Source organism: Tyto alba, unplaced genomic scaffold, assembly GCF_018691265.1.
Source record: "Tyto alba isolate M040663 unplaced genomic scaffold, T.alba_DEE_v4.0 Super-Scaffold_38, whole genome shotgun sequence".
NCBI lineage: Eukaryota > Metazoa > Chordata > Aves > Strigiformes > Tytonidae > Tyto > Tyto alba.
Genome location: NW_024881313.1, coordinates 21,665,125 through 21,684,268, shown reverse-complemented (window position 1 = coordinate 21,684,268; position 19,144 = coordinate 21,665,125). Strand labels below are relative to the sequence as shown.

The 19,144-nt window shown below is 43.6% G+C and overlaps 1 non-coding gene across 1 annotated transcript; it reads left to right on the top strand.

The window, feature by feature from the left end:
* Positions 1–9,019: 9,019 nt before the first annotated feature.
* TRNAN-GUU lies at positions 9,020–9,093 on the top strand. The gene has a single exon. It is a non-coding gene; the product is annotated as a tRNA-Asn (tRNA).
* Positions 9,094–19,144: the final 10,051 nt, after the last annotated feature.

Genomic DNA, 19,144 nt, shown 5'->3' with positions numbered 1-19,144 from the left:
TATGAAATACAAATTATCTGTACCTACTAAGCTGCAAAAGCCTGTTAAAGATGGCAGAAATGCTGCTTTCAACGGGTTCTGTAGTCTTGTGAGACTAGTGTTGTTATAAATTTGCTTGTGTGTCATTGAACTGGATACTCTGATTTGTAAAAGACCATAAATATAATTTTTATTATTAATATCATAATTCATTTTGACACGTTTTAGCTCGATGGTTTTGGCATAATATTTTAACAAGCTTTAAAAAATCTTAAAAACAAATTAAAAAATTTCAAAGAATTAACTATTTTAAGGTTGTTTGACAACTTAGTTGAGAATCCACTGATTTTAGCAGTACAGTTGTGTAGATTATCTTAGTTTTTTCAAAAAGATTGAAAATTTCCAGGTGCATTGACAGACTCATGCATACCTGTTTTGGTTGTTGGTTTTTTTTTTTTTATTTTATTTTTTTTGTTACAAACTGCAAGTCTGAGAATCTGGAAATACTAATTGCATGAATACGTATGGAAAGCAATTGTTAGTGTGCTCTGAGTGTTAGAATCTTTTAAAGCTATTTAAAGTTGTAGTGCCAAGACTAGGAAAGGCTATAAGACTTAAAAATATACTGTACATGTTCATATGTTTTTCATATTCTGTGTTTACGCTTAGGTAGTTACTTGTGGAAATTGAGCATATGTACAGTGTATTAACATGTAGTGTGGAAAAACTGAAAAAGCTAACGATACCACCAGTACTACTTGGCTGTATGAAAAATCAAAAATGCTCTATTGTGTTCTTTTGAAAAATACATAGTTATAACATGTGGTAATGCAGATTATCGGGAGTCTCTTCAGTAGCAATTGGGATATGTTGCAGCGTGTATTTACTAATATATCATTTTTTCTTAAAGTAGAATCTCATATATGTATAATAATTATTTGGAGGTAGTAAATAATTGCAACACAAATTTGAGGAAATCTAGAAAGGCTTTTATGTAATGAAAGTGAGAAAGGAAAATGGAAAATGAATACTTTTAGTCCTTTCAGGCCTACCGAGTTTTTGAGTAGATGAAATTATGAGATTTTACATGTTGTCTGACTGCTCTTGGGCTTATTATTAGGGCCCTACATCAGAGCCTCAAGGAGAAGGAGGACTTTGGTACTGTCAGAATACGCTGCTGTGCACAGCCTGTATTTCCTTTTCCTGAGAGGATTATGCTGCATGTGAGTGGCAGTGTTCTGCGTAGCAGTAGAGATGTCTGCATGGAAGATCCCTTCCCCCAGGGGTGGCACATCTCAGTAAATGTTCTGGTCACTTGAGCCAGGGGCATTTTGACCAAAATGTATTAAACTTCGGAGATGTGACCTCTTTTGTTCCTATTTATTAAATACTGCATGTGATTCTTTACTTAGGGGCAAGTGGTTCTCATTTTATTCATAGGTAGTGAAATGCATGCGTGTGGAAAGGGAGAGAGATTTAGCTTGTGTGTATCTCTGAAATAGTTTATAATATTGTCTAATAATAATAGTAATAAAGTCCCTCTGAAGTCCCTCAGGGCAAGGACAATGGCAAAACAGGATTGTGGCTCCTCATAACACCTTTGCTCTGTCTTAGCTTTTATGGACCAGCTTAGATATATTAAATGTCCAAACAACAGTCTTTGTACACTGTATTCATACTTTTAGACATGTATCATGCCTTTATTTTACCTTTGATTTCCTTGGCACATTATGCTATAGGGAATTAAGATAAAGTGCAGTCATCTGTCCAGTTTCCTTCCTATAGCCATATTGTATATTAAACTCAGGCCCCACAGTGTTCTGCAGGAGATTATCCAAGAAATGATAAATCCTTGGTAGGAGCCATCAAAGCATCATTGCCAGTTTGTAGCCGCTAGAAAGATCCTCACATCTCTTTCACTGTCACTGCATTATTGATTAGCTTGCGAAATACTGAAGCTGTATTGATTGCAAATATTTAGGGATGAAAAAGGAAACATTGTCCTCGAAGGTATTTGCAGTCCTCTCTTCTCTGTTAGAGATCTTTCTTCTCTTGCATTTCTCTGGCTGTCCTTTACCTATTATATTCTGCAGGCTGATACGTTCATCCGAGGGTACTGGCAAGATAGGCAAATGTCTGTCTCACCCTGCCGGGGCTGGTAGTCACCAAAAACCTGAAAGAGGCAAATGAAGGAGAGTGCTCAGATAAAGACTGCCTGATTGGTTTTGCACACAGTTGCATTTTGACAGAAATTATAGGAAGCAAACCCCATTTCCTATTTGTCAATATTTTAATTAATTTGTATTTAAAAATTATCTTAATGATCCAGGCAATCTAGGCCATGAGGTCTGAAACAGTCCTGCCTAAGATAGCACTTAACTGGCTGATATTCTAGTCCCATTAGACAACATAGCTGCTGAAATCCCAACATATTCTCCCTCAATATTCATGGGTTCTCCCAATCCAGTCACTGGAATACTCTGTGCAGCCTAAAATACAAGACTGAGAAAAATCTTAGCTTGTTGATCCACTCGGGTGAAGTCTGAAAAGGGACTTTGCAAATGAAGAACAGTAAAGTACACAACAAAACAATCCCTGCATATTCAGCAAGTCACTTCTCGCTGTCCCTTCTCCAAGAAGCCCCTGCTTAGCTACATTGGCACATGCAGGTGGTTTCTGCCTGGTTAGTGTACAGTTAGTTCTCTGCCTGGTACTTAGCCTGAAATCATTAACATGTGTCTTGTGTGTTACCTGAATGAAAGGCGAGTTCACGGGTTATTATTGCCCATTTTTTCTCTTTGCTCCTGCACTTCCCTGTTTCGATTACAAATCCCCCTCCAGGCACAAAGCAAGCTGGACACCTACAGTGCAGCTAAAGAGTTATTTGTTCCCTAGGTGGACACTAATGAATGACTGCAGTGCTGCCCTGAGTGAGGGGGTACCCACTATTAAAAGTTTAATAGAAAGATCTGAGAAGCTGGGGGCCAAGAGGAGGAGGAGGGGACAGGGAGCTGTGAGTAACTCACTAAGTGCCTTCTCTGTTCCTTTGCTGTAGTGGCGATTATACCATCCATTAGGACAGGAGTAACTGGAGAGAGGTCAGTTCCCTCTGCATTCTCCTTTTGCCTTCAGTCTCACGGCAAGTTGTTGAAACTGCAAAAATATGTTGGTTCCTTTCCACTGTAAAATCTCTGAAAACAGCAGGAATATGGCCTGTCTGAAAAATGAGCTAATTCATAATTCCTTTCGCTTTTCTTATTTTTTTTTTTATCCTTCAGTTTCCCTCCCACTCCTCTTTGTTCTCTTTTTTTCTCCCTAATCTGTCTCTCTTTTCTTTACTCTCCATACTCTTATCTTCCTCTGCCTCATACTTTTCAAGACTTGGCATTAGGATAGGTATATTTAATTTGGGGGCTTAAAGGTTTTTGTTTTTTTTTTTGTTTTTTAATCTTTAAATACTCCAACACCCACATGAATTCCTGTCTATGCTAAGTGATCATAAAGTTTCACAGAACAATGCAAATACATTGTCCCTTACCTCAACTGAGGTAAGTATAAACCTCCTCAATTTTTCTCTCCCCCACTCAGTTGTAGGAAAGTTTTTGATCTAGGTCCTGTTACTGTAGCATCTGTCCATGTCTGAGACCATATGAAGAAAAGGGATTGGTTATAATAGAGACAGAGATAGATGTAGCCTTTAGTTTCTCTCTGCTGTGTATTACCCTTATGTAATATCTCTTACATAATCCTTATAAGGAAGAAGACAAACCTCTTGTATACCATTCCTATTATAACTCCAAGAAAGAAGTTTTTATTGCAGGTTCAGGCCACCAACATGTTTGGTATCCTGGAGGCCAGCAGGATGCCGCTCACATTGCAAGGAACAGCCAGGGAATAGCAATGGAAGAAGCTTCCTTGACCCAGAGGTGTTTGAGAGAGTTAGAATTCTGCTGGAACTAATCATAATCATAGGAATTCAAGTTTGTTTTCATGGTGGGATATCATCACCTCCCTCCATTTTGGCAATGAAGTTCTAAGATTAGAAACTTCTGCTTATCTTTTAATAGCTGGTAATAAGTGTACCTGGAGAAACTAAAATATAATGATTTCTCCATGGTACTCCCTGTGTCATCTTTCATGCAGAGCTATTCTAGAAGGCAATGCAAGAACATTTTGAGCCCCTAAACACATCCTGAAAAGAGCACCAATACCTGAATTTGATGACTGATCTCCTTGAAGCAGTCTGATTAAGAAAAGGCCTACAGAAGTGGTGTTGCCATACAACCTGTCAGCACAGGTTTCTTAAGATTGCTGCCTGGCCAAACATGTCAGGTTCCTGTTTGGAAATATCTGGAGTGAATCCACAAATCTTACCTGTATTTTCTTTTCTCACTGTCTTTCCTTCAAACATTAGTGTTCTGGCTGAATTATAGCACTTGGACAGATCTAAAGCTGACTAGCGTGATTGCCTGGAAAATAACTTTTAGAACAGAGGTAGATGACTTCAGGTGAGAATATTTCAGGGAGATGTGTTTTCCTAAGCATTGCAAGGATACAAGATTTCTGTTCTCATTTTTTAATGAAAAGTGCTTTTGAGTGTGCTCTAACCTTTGCTCTTCACTTTTTTTCTTAAATTTAACCTACCTAAGAAAATACTTTTATACTATACTACTAATCTGATTGTACTTGAAGTTATCACATGCTTTCATATTGCTCTGAATGCAGTTGCTTTCCTGAACTGAGGCCTGTGTTTGGAACGTAAGCCTGAGCCCTGGACATCAGAAAATGCTAAAATAATGGCTGCTCATGAAAACACAGGCTGGCTATTCCTGTGTTTTCCTGTGTGTTCTTTAGAGACAAAATTAAAGTTCAGTTGCATAAGACTCATTCTTATTTTCATGATACTCACTATTATAAAAACTCTTAAGCATTCTTAGTAGATGCAGTTCAAAAAAACTGCAAGGACAGAAGATTTCTCCCTTACCATGATAATAAGTGATTGAGAGAAATAAGTGCTATGTAAGAAGCCTCATTATTACTCTACTTGGTATTACGCTCATTTCTTATGCAGTAAAATTTTCTTCTTTTCACTTTTTGAAGCAGTATCTTAAGATTGTTTTGTTGCTTTTTTTTTGTGTGTGTGGAAACTATTAAACTGACTGCCATAATGACTGTACTCTTTTCAGTAGTCACTCAGAACAGATAGATTGCAGGGAATTGAAAAATTCCCCTTACAGTATGTCAGGTGAGATCTGAAGATCAGTTCTGAACACAGCCCTCTCTACTTGGTTTGGGGTTGGTTTTTTTTTGTTTGTTTGTTTGTTTTTTGTTTGTTTGTTTGTTTTTTGTTTTTTTTTTTTTTTTGTTGTTGTTGTTGTTTGTTTGTTTTGTTTTTGTTTTTGTTTTCCACAGCTGCAGACTATATTCCAAATTACTGATAATAGCAATGGCTGTTCTATAATTTTGTTGCAAGTCACATTGAAACAACTTTTTATCTCCTGAACACGAGATAAGTGTAACTGTACATTTTGTGATCCAGAACCAGGCAGCCTGTGCCATTTCCTTTTGGTAAACATGGTTATGGAGGTTGGGAGAATGGTTGATTTTTAGATTACCCAACAGTCTGCAACACCCAAAGTTTTCTAGATTTTCTCATCTACCCTTCTTTTGTGTGACTTGCATTATAAGAGAAGCCAGAGCTAAGTGAACTGGAGAGGTCAGTAAAATACTATTGTTCAGTCTTGTTCTTTGCTTTTAAGGTAAGTTGATCCTATTTGCAGGGATGTCCTTTCAGTTATAATGCTTTTCTGACTTTACTAACAGACCCAAGAATAGAAGTGTGTAGTTAATGAAGTCTTAAAAAAAAAACATGGTAAGCCTCTTCTGTATTTGAGCAAATCTGTATACAAGCAACTAAATAGAAAACCCTCCAAATGCAGTTTATCTGAAGAATGAAAAGAACAGAAGTCTTGCAACTGATAAAGAAAAACTGTCTATACCTGCTTCTTCCAACCTTTTGAATCCTTTTTCAGCAGTAATGCTTTCCATGGTTTGATGCTTGCAGCTCCATAAAGAAAAAACTTGTCATGGAAATCTTATTCTCTGCTTTTAATAATTTTAATATCAATGTTGAATTATATTCACTGTCCATTTATTTTAATGTCCTGGTTCTGGTAAGGACTAGAATCATATGTTTCAAAGGAGAGCACAAGAAATCTGTGGATGGTACACTGTGCACTTACAGACTTCTGTTACAAAGTAAGCAATCAGAAATATATTTGAGCAGAAACTGAATAGCTGTTCTGAAATTTTAGTGACTATGAATTTTTGTAGTTTCAGCCAAGTTGTAACTTGAGAACTGACAAATAGTTAACCAAAAATGACACATAGAATAATAAATAATGTAGGCATATGTTCTTGTTGGAGGGATAAGTGATCCTTTCCTGTGAGAAATTGAAGAAATAAAGTAGTTAATGAGTAATTCTGCTATATAAATGTGAAGATTCTTTTGTTTCTGTTGTATCCTACTGAATTGATTTTAGGAACAATTCTGGGTGAACAACTAGGCTTATTTTTCTGAACAGAGGATGAATATATGGTATGTTTATAAAACTCGTAAACAACCCAGTTTCACCCTCTGTTCTGTATTAACTTTCTCTGACGTTCAGGAGCCAAAGCCTATATTTGAAGGTCACAGATGTCATAGCAATGAACATGTAAGTTCATGGATTTCAAATTAACAATAAACCAATGTTATAAAATAATTAAATATTACAAAATATTAAATTAGTTTATATGTCATAGCATGATATTTTCATATATTCACATGTAATATATTTGTACACATTTATGTTTTTATAAAAATACAAATCAAAATATAATCCATAAACACTGAATCCAATAATGGCATTTAAATGATATACACTAGGTATTGGAAAAAACTAAGCAACTCCAGATATGATCCACAAGAAACAGCATATCAGGGAAGAGAGTTGTTCAGAAACAAAGAACAAAACTCTGGTAGGGAGGACAATTAATCTGACGTAGCAGCCCTTTATGGTTTCTGAAAGCCTTAAACAGCACTTGGCCTCTTCCTTTCTACTGAAGTCACAGTCAGAAACCTTCTCCTAAGGGTAGATAGCTAATCTTTTCCATTTACGGAGTAGTGACAGACAGTGTTGCTTGCTGGTGTGATGGCTCACTGGTTAGTGTTTCAACAGTCAGCAAAAGTCATCAATGTTCAGATCTTTTGCTGATCTGTGGGTTTCAAGCTGAAGAGGTAACATTTGCTGTAGTGTATGTTCTTTTTATTTTCTTTTTTGCCTTGTAAGGCTTTAAATGAAAGACTGAGATTCAGTGAGGAAGAATGCTGAGAAGAAAGATGTCAAGTGATGTGGCAGCCTCTCACTGTCCCGACACATTGAATAGGCAGCCGTGGATGTCTAATGCCAGGTCCTGTGTTCCTCACAGACACCTGGAAGTTTGGGCGTGTGCTCAGTACCAGCACAACAAAGTCCTTTTTTGGATCTGGCCTCTAGACACAGATTTTGAAAATAGTCAAGGCTACAATCAGTAAAACTAATGGGAATATCCATGTAGAAAACATTTCAGGGCCCAAAATCCATGCCCAGATGTTCATCTACTGGTCTGTGGGTTAGGACCTTGTTCAGACTGGAATCCTGGTGTTTCCACTAAATACCCATTTGCTTGTCCATAAAATCACAGGACTGTTTGCTTGTCCTCCTACACGGAGAAAACAGAAGTGGTCCAGCCAATGATTCTTCTGACACTGAGAATAGCAGGAGTCTGGGTAGGAAAGCATGCCACAGTGGGCATGCTGCCCCAAAACTTTAAAAAAATGATTTTAATCACTGTTGAAGACTTGCATATCTTGTCTTTCTCCATCATGTTTTAAAATATGTTGGTCAGTAAGGTACAAACAATATACAATAAAAAAATTGAGCAGTACCGTGACAATATGCAATAAAAAAATTGAGGGGTACTGTGATAATGCTGACATTTATGTGGCTCTTTTCAAAGTATGGGAAAAACTGCAAAGGCTGAGCTGTGGGTGATAAATGGACAGCTTGAAGTTACACACTGGGCTGAGGAACAAAGTTTTAGGGTATTGCACAAAATATGAGAGCTGGATTAACATGCTCTTGCTGTTACTGCTGCTGCTGAAGACTCTGGTTTCAGGAGTGAGCTAGGGCTGGGTCTCGGGTGGGCAGAGACTGGGAGGTAACCAGCACCTGCCTGGCAAGGAGCCAGCGCCCGTCCTCGCGCCGTGGGTGTCGTGTCTGCTCAACTCCAGAGGCTTTCAGGGGACAGAAGAGCCATCAAGCTGAGCTTCATGGAGCCACACGGACAACATGAAGCAACTGGTCTCGTAAGACTTCAAAGAGATTCACAGTATCAGTCTGTGAAAGAAAAGGGGAAAACATTTGCTCAGGTTTGGATGTGAAAACTTTGTACTTTGCAGAGCCATAGATATAGTTTTAAAGTAATGTGGAAAGTAGATTTCAAAAAAATGGTAATAAGAGTGTTCGCTTTTCTCCACTGCTGTTCTCAGTCACTCAGGAAGGTAAGTATGATTTACCTACATACAGGCAGAGGGACGTTGCCTGTGTTAAACAGTCTAACTGCTCCCTGCAGTCACTTAAAATTATCGTTTAAACATATTAATAGGGCAATTTTGCAATAATTTAGGAATTACATTTTGGCTTGCATGTGTAATGGATAAATTAGCAGCAGCCAAGAAGCTGTTTTAACCGATTCACGAATTTATTCCTCAGAAGAAGAATGCTGCTGTTGTGAACAATGATTTGGGGGATGAGTCCTTCATACCGGCCAGAAGAAGAAAGGCCGCCGCTCTCACTGTCCCCTCAGGCCTCCTGCAGCATTCCGCAGGGCGCAGAACTCACGATCTCGGCGCCGGGTTTCGCTTGCTCGGCGCAAGGCGCCGGGCCGGGGGCGCGGAGGCGGCGGCGCGCGCGACCGAAGCACATCCCTCGCGCCGCGGAGGTGTTTCCCAGCGGCGGTCTCTGTGGCGCAATCGGTTAGCGCGTTCGGCTGTTAACCGAAAGGTTGGTGGTTCGAGCCCACCCAGGGACGGGGTTCCCCTTTTGGCTTCGCCCGCTTCCCCCCCGCAGCCGGCCGCCGTTTTGTGCGTGTGCGCCGGGGGAGGATGTGAGATTAGCGCTGGCGGCCGGGCAGGCGCCGCGTGCTTCTGGGCAGGGGGGCCCCCGGCGGGGAGCGGAGCGCGGCGGCAGCTCCCCGGCAGCGATCGCTCCGGCGGCCCACGGCGCCCGTGGGGCGAGATTGGCCCCCGGTCTGCGCCGCCCTCCCCCCCCCCGTGCGCCGCGGGGTCGCGTCCCTCCCTTCCTGCCCAGCGAGGGGGGCCGCCTGCGGGGGGGTTGGGGGGTTGCGTGCGGGACCTCGACCCCTTGTCTCCGCTCCTCCGCTGATGCGGGTTCCCGGAGCCCCCCGTGCTCCGAGCGCTGCCGGCGGCGGGGCTGTAGCAGCCGTGGCCGGCTCTGTCCTGCGGCTGGCAGGGACAGGACCCTCGGAGTTTCTTTGCCCCGTGCTCCCGCGGTGGAAGGTGCAAAGGCAGATATCGTAGTTGCGCTGCATAATGATCGTTAACGGTGATGCCGAGCGGGTAGGGTTTGCTTCAGGAGACGCTGCTTTTACGGCACTCCGGTACTCGAGCGATCGCCATCGGATAACCTGGGTCGGAGGCGAGGCTCGGGGGAGAAAAGCGATTGGAGAGGATTATTATAATTACGGTTGTGCACGACTGTCGCCGCTATCGCCGGCGCTCACTCGCGCAGTTCGGAGGCACACGCGGCAGCTCCGTCTCTCCCCGATGGACGATGGCAGCGCGGCTGCCCAGCCCGCACAACGGCCGGGGCTCAGCCTGGCAGCGGGGAGCGGCCCGCGGGGCTCCGCGCCCCGCCCCGCCCCGCCCGCAGCCCGAGGTGTCTCCAGGCCCGGTTCCTGCTGGCAGGCACCGCTGCCTCGCCGCGCTCGCCCTGCCCGCACGAAGCCGCTTTGCATAAATGAATGTTAAAAGCAATTACGTTGGGAGCATCGCCTGAACGTATCAATTAGAAGTTGGCACCTTCGCCGCCTCGGAGCCCGTGAGCCGATTGCAGTGAGCGTTTCGGTGGTGTGAAATACGGCTGCCTCCCACACCAACTTCTGCCAACTCTGCGAGGATCTATTTACAGTTTATAGAAAACAGCATTCGTATTAAAAATGCCCCCTTCCCCAGTGAAGTTGTATTTCACAGATCTTTCATTTCAACTCGCCTGTTTTGAATAAAGGATACAGCCCTCTTAAAGGTCAGGCTGTGCCATTGATTTACCGTTGATGACAAGATACGGCCCTCGCTAGCTCAGATACTGGAGAAAAGACATGTATTTAGAAACAGTGAAGAATCTTTTGAAAGTAATAAACCCTAAATCGTTGATGTGCTGTATCTGCAGCAGTTCGCTGTCATATATTTTTTTCCATCATCCGCATCTCTTGCATTTCGGTAAAACATTTTGAGAAGCTGGCAGCCGTGGGCTCAGCATCAGAGTAGCTGTAGCTCGCCGCAGGACCCACCTATTACCGTTAGCAACACTTAACCCATAAATATTTCCTACTGATCAGTATAATTTTATTTTAACTAGAGTCATTTAGATAAATGCCCTTCTTGGTATTTCCCCGTTGTTTGCAGCAGAAGGATGTGTTCAGCCCGGCAGCACTGCCTCCTCTGCAGCCAGCAAAGCCTCACAGGGGACAGAAATTTTAAAATCTGCGTTTGTCCGTGCTTGGACTGCCTCGCTACCAGGCAGACATCAACAGCTTACAGGAATCAACAACGACAACAACAAAAAATTGATCCTGTCAGTGTAGAACAGCAATGGCTGGAAAGGCAGGAACAATTTAGGAGCTAAAATTTACCAAACTGCTACTTCAGGAGGAAGGACAAGCGGCTCTACTCCCATAAAGCAGGTCTTGCTTTCCCTAGCAAGTCGCAGACGCGTTTCATAGAGGTGATGATTGCTGACCACGAGGTTTGTTAACGCTGCTTCCAGTTGTTGCACGTTGGTGTGCGAATGTACGCCATCAAACCTGTTACAAAAGACGCGGTATGTGAGCTTCCACACCGTGTTCCTGAGATACGTGTACAGAAGGAGGCTCTTTCAAATGCACATCATGGGCTCGATAATATAGAGACGTTCAGGCAAGTGCTTGATAAACTCATTTTGTAGAAGTGCATGGAAAGTGCCTCATCCCATCTGCTCACTAACTAATTACAATTAAGGTTGTGGAAAACGGGAAACCTGATACATTTTTGGGGGAGAAAATAGGGAATCGAAGCTTTCTTTGTGCGAAGGAATATTTTTATGGAGGTCAGGGAAGCTTTCTGTTCTCAGCCATGAAAAAGAAAGCTTCACATAGCTGTGTAATGTACCCATATAAACCATCTGATTCTTTCGTTAATCCACTTATCTCTGTGCAGTTTAGGATAAACGCCGCTCCGAGTATAATAAGGGACTGCATCACCTGATACTTTTAGGAAAAAGACTTGACATATTCAGCGTGACCTCTGAGCAAATACCGAGTTAAATTCCAGCGTTAATATTTCTAACCGATATGCTACCCAATTTCTAACGCAGTTGGGGAGGAGTCGCCGTCGAAACGTCCGAGAAAGCCCACAACCCGAGGACTGGGCATTTCTGCGCCCAGCGCCACTAACACCTGGACAAACCCCAACCACCCGCAACGCGCCGCGGCTCTTTGTTCCCGCGGCGATGGGACGGGGCCGCGGGCAGCCCGGGGGCTCGGCCCGGGGCCCGAGGGCACAGCTCTGCCGCCCGCCCCCCCCCCCCCCCGCCCTCCGCGGGCAGCGCCCGGGGGCTCCGCACCTCATGGCGGGGAGCCCGCCTGCCCCCGCCCGCTGCTCGGCCCGGCGCTAGGGGGGCGCGGGGGCAGCGCGGCGCTGCCCGTGGGTGCGGGGCCCCCTCCCCGCCGCGGCCAGCGGAGCAATGGCGGGGCGAGGGGAGCCCGGCTGCTCCCGACCCGAGCCGACCCCCGCCTTTACTCCGGGGGGGTGGGGTGGTACACGGGACGACACGCGAGGACAAAAGAACACTCTGCCCCCGCCGCGGGAAACCCCAGAGGAGAGGTCGGCCGTGCGTGGGAGCGGGGGGGGGGGATCCGTGCCGCCCCCTCTCCTCCCATCCCCGGGGCTCCCCGTTGCCTCCTGCCAGCGGGCGGGGCTGCGGCGCCCCCGGGGCCCCGCCCCCGCCGGCGGCAGCAGAGCCGCGGCCCCGCCGCCCCCCCCGGCCCCCGCGGCGCTGCCGTGGGCCGCCCCGCCCCGCAGCTGCTCAATAGCAGCCCGGGAGGGGCCGGCGGGGGCCGGCGCGGAAATCCAGGTGCGGGGCGCGGGCCCGGCCGCCCCCGCGGAGCCTCCTCGTTCCCGGGCGCTGCCCCCTCCCCCGCCCCCCCCCCCCCCCCCCCGGCCCTGCCTGCCCCGGCGGGGGCCCTGCCTGCGCACGGCCGGGCCGCGCTGCTGGGGGGCGCGGGGGTGGGGGGTGTCCCGCCGCGCATCCTCCGCCGGCTGCCGCGCATCCTCCGCCGGCAGCGCCCGGCGAGTGGCGGTCCAGGAGCGGCATCCAGCCGAAACGGCGGCCGGAGGGCTGCGTCGGTGTCCGGGCTGGAAACGAGGCAGTTTTTAGGCAACCCCCTTTGAACTTTGGCCAGTATTTAATGACTTGGGAGGCAGGCAAGATGGGAAATAAAACATTCATAGTCTTAATCAAGACGGGGACCCGGCATATTCGAAGCGTGCAAAACTGTGGAGCTCGCAGAAAGGGTGCAGAAAACAGCCATCTTGAATATTTTAATCTCTGGCAAGTGTTTCTTTGGAACAAAATGGATGTTGGAGGGAAACAGCATAGTTAACGTTACTGTAGCCTTCCATTTCTAACATCATCCCTCTCGCAGAATTGAGCTGGCACGAAGCAATGAAGCTGGAAGGAACGCCACAGCCTTTCATCTCCGTACAATGGCAATAAATAATCATAATCTGAATACTGTGGTCTGGAAATTTAGTACCTCTCTAAGTGATGGTGCTTTTTTTACCCACGATTTATATTGATCTGTTTGCATCGATGTAAGTCACATGTAATGCTGCAAAAACACTTTTAGAGCTCGTGCAACATAAACGAACAATTGGTCTGTATTCACCCAGAACTCATTTGTAAAGATTTTTTTTATTTTTAATGATACCATACATTGTTACTGTCACCGAAGTCAAAGGAGGTATTCCTACCGATTACCCTGGAAATTGGATCAGGCCCTGGCTTCAGAGTTTGTTGTGTATTCATGATATGAACCAATTATTCTAAGGATTCATTGTTTGGCCATAAAAATCACTCTAGGCTGAAATTAGGCTGAGAAAATCCCCAGGATTTTTCCCACTTTTACTAAAATGGATTAACAGCTGTCTTTATTTTTTCTTTCCTTTTTCCTCCCTGCCCCCCCCAACTGATGATGAAAACAAATACAATATGCTGATTTCAGATGCTTTTTGTTTTCCTATAGATGCAAAATAGCTTTCTCTTTTTTATTAAGAATTGTAAGACTACTAATGCTGGTTAGGCCTTCCCAAATTTTAATTTTTTTTTTTTTTTTGAAAAAGGAACAGACAACTAAATGGGGTGTGTGTGGTGACAGCAGAGACAATAAGTCAGTGGTTCAGCTACACAGGCTCAGAAATGCTCCTTCCCTGGGATTATTTATTTATTTCCTCGTTGCTGTTTGCTTACTTTGGACCTACTCCTTTGCACATAAGCTCAGCAGAAACAACACACTTAAAAAGGCCAAAGATAGCTAATAAAAAATACAGGGATGGCTGGAGACCATTGTCTGAAGATTAAAGAATAGCATTGCAAGGCAGAACTACTTAATTTTATACATTTACTGATTTCTTTAATGTCGATTTGGGCAGTATTTCTAATCCTAATTGCTAAGGATAAGGTTCCTATTGAGAACTGTATTGTTCCTATTAAAGTTTCTAATTTTTCAAGGAGATTTTGAGGTACTGCATATGCAGTTCCTGATTATTTCAGTACCTTGCTACAGCTTTACTTAATGTATCTGAACATTTTTCCTTTAATTTCTCAGTGCCATACTTTTCCCCGTGTTTGATACATTAAAATATATTTAGCAGCTGTTTCGTTGGCATCCTGATGTTTGTACAGCATTCCTTGAGACTATTTGGATCAAAAGCCGCTATGAAATCAAGCAGCTTCCTAGTCATTTTTTACTATTGGAACATGTAGGAGTCTCAAAAGAATAGTATTTGTGTAAAGCAAAGTGAGCAAAATTACTAAAATGCGAATGACAAGCTCCATCAGAGGCTAAAACTACAAACTTGTCTCTGAGAGAAAAAAAAAATGTATAAACTAGAAACAATAACCTAGAAAAGCAGGCGCTGACTTCTTAATGGGCAGGTCATTCTAAAAATGAAAGCAACGCTCAGGTCAAATTGTAAGTGTTATCTAAGAAACAGGAAGATTTCAACTAGATTGAATAATACTGGGAATTTGGGGACTGCTATAGGGCCCAGAGAGGAAAGCCATATCAAATTTGTTGAAAGCTTAAGGAAATGCATTTAAATGTCATGAAACTCTGATTTATGTGGGAAAGGTATGTAGGGTTCCAGGGAGGAAACAGGGTGCAAAGAAGGACTAAGGAGATACATCTCTATATTTTGTCCATCAAATATGAAGGACAAAGAAATTTTGTAGAAATAAATAGAAGAAATAAATGAATTTAACTTATCTGCTTGCCAAATCAGGTAAGTTGAAAAATGCCTTTTTAATGATGACTCAAAATATGTATTTTGCCTGAAAGAAATATATTCACAGGAAGAAAAAGAGATATAATATTTTTCCTGTAAAGAATAAAGCTTTTATTCATAAAGTTCATTTGCCCTAATATACCTAAAGCATTGTTACATGAGATGGGCTCAGACTTTTTTTTCTAAGTACTCTTTTATCATCATCATAGCTTGGTGACAAAACCTTAGCACTAGATTGCACCTTAGTAGGTAAACAGATGGGGAAAGGTGTGGGCATACTTCTATCCGCGCCTTCCAGAGGGGCAAGGAATATCTGGAAACTTCCAAATAACTGAGGCCAAAGGGACTGGTGGCTTTATATTTTACTCTGAATGGATGAGATGTTCTGGTTATTTTGTTTTCTTGTTGGGTCATTGCCACACCAGGCTCTGCAAACAACTGTTAAGTGCTTATTAGAGTAGTACATATATTGGTAAAAAATAATTGGTTCAACAAGCTGAGTGCTGTTTGTAAATATATCTGTTTAAAAATCAGTGCAGTTAAATCCATTGTAATGTATAAAAGATGATTGTGAAGAGGTGCAGTAAAACGGCAGCAGAACTGCTGTGAACAGTTTTGGTCTTCTTTTCTTTTTACAGAATCCCTGAAAACATTTCTGGTTTTCTGAGGTGGATGTGTTGTTCAGATCACTTCTCTAAATATTTATTCTTTTATAGCTTCATTGAGAATAGGTAGTGACATGTAGCTGCAAGTCAAAACTGAGATCTTCAGTTTTATTTGAGGACATACTTTATCTGACATTATTTTTTTCCTGGATGATATAAATAACTTGAAACTCAAAAATTAGCTTCTTAGATACTCTCTGTAATTTGCTTAGCCTCAGCAGAGTGAAAGTGATACAAAAAAGGTCTGTGCCATTACACACACTGTGCTTGGTATTGTTGGGCCTCACAGGGTTGCTGGCCCTGAGGTACTTCCAGTATAAATGGGAGATAAAACTCATAATTAATGATGTGCAAAGTTCTGAGTTTAGGCAAATATTTGCAAAAATGTTTTATTCATTTGCCTTTAGTATTTAGTAATGGATTCTGCGTTTGACTGGCTATAAGTTAAAATGAAGAAAGGAAAAAAAAGAAGTACTTTTCCTCTTTCGTTTTCATTTGGGCAGTGCAGGTCTCGTCAAGAAGAAGGTGGAGCTTCCTCAGAGCTGTCAGGCGCAGGAGCAGCCGTGACTGTCCTTGACTTCTCTAGCATGAATAGTTTGCTCCCAGCTTGTAACTTGTTCCGTTATATCATGTTGTTCGGAGCTTAGAAAACAAGGATCTTCTGTATGCCTAACCTAAGTATTTCCTTTTTTTTTGGTCTTAAGATCCAGCACTTGCTTTTACTGCTGTCACACACTTTTAAAATCACAGATATGTTGGCTGGAAAGGTAATAATTAGGAGTTTATTGTAGAAGGAAGATAAGATTAGCCGCAGTAAAGATTTATTATTAGAAAATGAGTAGTCTCATTTTCAAGATTTAAGAGACTTGTACAAATTACTTGCTGGACGGTTTTTTAGTTTCCCGTTCACATTAGTGCTGAAAGAACCGTTTGGGGCCTATTACCCAGCTTTTGGAAAGTTTTCTTGTAGTGGAAAAAATTGTAAGGGATTTGGAAGTGAGGACTCATCTGGCTAGTAGATGTTCATAAAAATCTTAATGACTTCAGCAGCCTGAGGCTGTTGGGGTTGGGATGGGCTTAGATGGAAACTACTGGACTGGCTTACTGGAGGATCCCATCCCTACACTTGTGGTGGTGATAAGGGAAGGGCTGGAAGCAGGCTTTGAGATCTTTGAAAATATCTGTGGCTAGGACAACACCATCTCTTTTAAAAATGATTCTGTATTATAAATTGCATGAAAAAAAAAAAAAAAAAGAGTAGATCTTTTGCATAGGACAGTTCGGGAGCTTGTGTGTAAAACTCTTTGGGTTTTCCTACAAAGGCACTTTACAATTTTATATGTGCCATTTTCATGCTATACTTTACAGCTTTATATAAAGAGTATATTGCTCTGAACCGAAAGTGTTTTCAATTTAGTTTGTGTTGCTTTGGAGGGCTTTTTAAGCTAAAATCACAATGTATTTGACTTAAAATGGTGACATTTCTATATATGGAAAAGCTGCTTTACAGCATTTCTAGAGGCTTTTACATACTTCAGTAATTTTACTGTTACTCAGACATCTGTGTGCTTTTAACTCCAAGGCAATGCCGTTGATCTCAGGGGTAACTCGTCTTTGGTGGTAATATGCAAGGGAGAAATCTCATTTATGGTCAGTTTGACAATTGGCTTGAAAAGTGGAATGATACAAATGTAATATTAATTAATTAAAAAAAAAACCCACCTAGCCTTGTTCTAGGCTGGTCTATGTAATACACTGAGCACATGATACTGCAGTTGGGCCAGTGGGTGCTATTGGCAGTTGGGGATTATCTGTGAAATCCATGCTGATTTTCACTAAATGTATTTAAATCTGTTTCTCTGTAAGAAAATGTAGGGGATGTTGTCTGTCTCATGAGGCTGAATGGGCTGGCCCTGAAGCGGGGGAGTACTGTGATGCTCCCGCTAGGAAAAAAACACGGTGTATCTTAGAAAAACTCAGCAGATCGTCATTCTCCTCAGGAAAAATTCTTTTGTTGCACAGCCATGAAGCGATGGTACGGTACAGCAGCCTGCTGCTCTGCCAGCCTTTGGGGCATTCCTCTGCCGACATACGAACTCCCAATACTGAAGCTGAGTACCAGCGCGAGGCTGTGAAGCTGTGCATGTCCGGGGAAGACCTGCAAGGCGAGCTGCTGCGGCACAAAGAGATGCTATGGCATGGATGAGACTGCCGAAGCAGAACGTTCTTTGTTACCCTTACCTTTTGTGAGGTACAGGGCCAATGAACATGCCACCAAATAAGACTTTTTTCTTTAACTACTATTGGTTATGCATCGAATCCTATTACCTCTCTCTCTCTCTCTCTGACTTTGGTAGTATTCCTCTTGACAGACAAGCAGGTTTTTGCCGTGCCATTACTAACCTGCAGAGGAACAACAGATTTTTGCAACAATACAGCCATCACTTAGACATCCATAAGGGATTATTTCCAGGGTTTGGTATTTTGGATACTCTGCTGATTTAGTTAGTCACACAGCGTTCTCAGAGTAGAGTACTTTCTGGAGTAGGAACCCAGGTGATACCATAGTTTAGAAAGGTTTGCTAGCATCTTTGAAGGCGCATCCAGTAATCTGGCAGGGTAAGTGTAGGTGAGCAGACAGCATCTGGGGCCACCGAGGCTGCCTTGGCTCTCCCGGAGATCCTGAGCAGCTGCCGAAGCTCCAGCCCCACCAGCCCCAGGCAGTCACAGCTCTCAGAGGCAAAACCTGTCCAGCCCTGAGCCCTCAGTGCCCTGGGTTGAAGAGTCTAAAGAAGAAACTTGTTTGCTTTTGTGGCGCTGGCTCAGTCAGCACCACGTTTGGGCTGCTGACCTGTGAGTATATGACAGCAAAAGCCCCTCTCTCCTCTGATCCCCTCCACTGTGTGTTTGGAGCAGTTTTGCTGGTGTGGGTCAGGTGCTGCAGGCATCCATCCATCCGTCCGTCCGTCCGTCTGTCCGTCCATCTGTCCATCTGTCCATCCGTCCATCCGTCCATCCATCCATCCATCCATCCACCCCCTCCTGCAGCTGGCTGTGCCGCTGGCTTAGCTCCTCTGGAGCAGCAGTTCCCGTCAGGCAGTGACACGAGTGCTGCCTGCTCAAGATGAATTTCTCACTCGCTTTCTCTCTCCTTCTCTCTTCATTTCCCCTTGGCCCTTCTGCTGGCTTTTTGCTTCTGAGATCCCTCACTCCCTTTGGTTGTCCCCCATCTCTCTCTCTCCCCCCTTTCCTTTCTTTCTTTCTTTCATTTTTCTTATTTCTTGTATTCTCCCTTCACTTATTTTTCTATTATCTTTCCTGTCCTCCTCTGCATTCTTTCAATCCCAGCAGGGCTCGCGCATACAAATTGACCCCCTCCCAGCCAGTAATGTGATCGAAGCTCTTTGTGGCTCCTACTATCTCTATGGTAACTATCAGGGGGGTCTTGAGAGTGGTGGTAGACCCAATGCACCGGCCCATGTACTGTTCTTGCCAGCGTTACATGCTGACTACATGGGCCTGACTGCTCATTTACAACTACTTCTTAATTTAAAAAAGTATTGATACCTTAAAGTGCCTAAATGGGGAAAATGGACCACACGCTTGAGCATAAACAGTTGTTGAGTTCTCAGGGTTT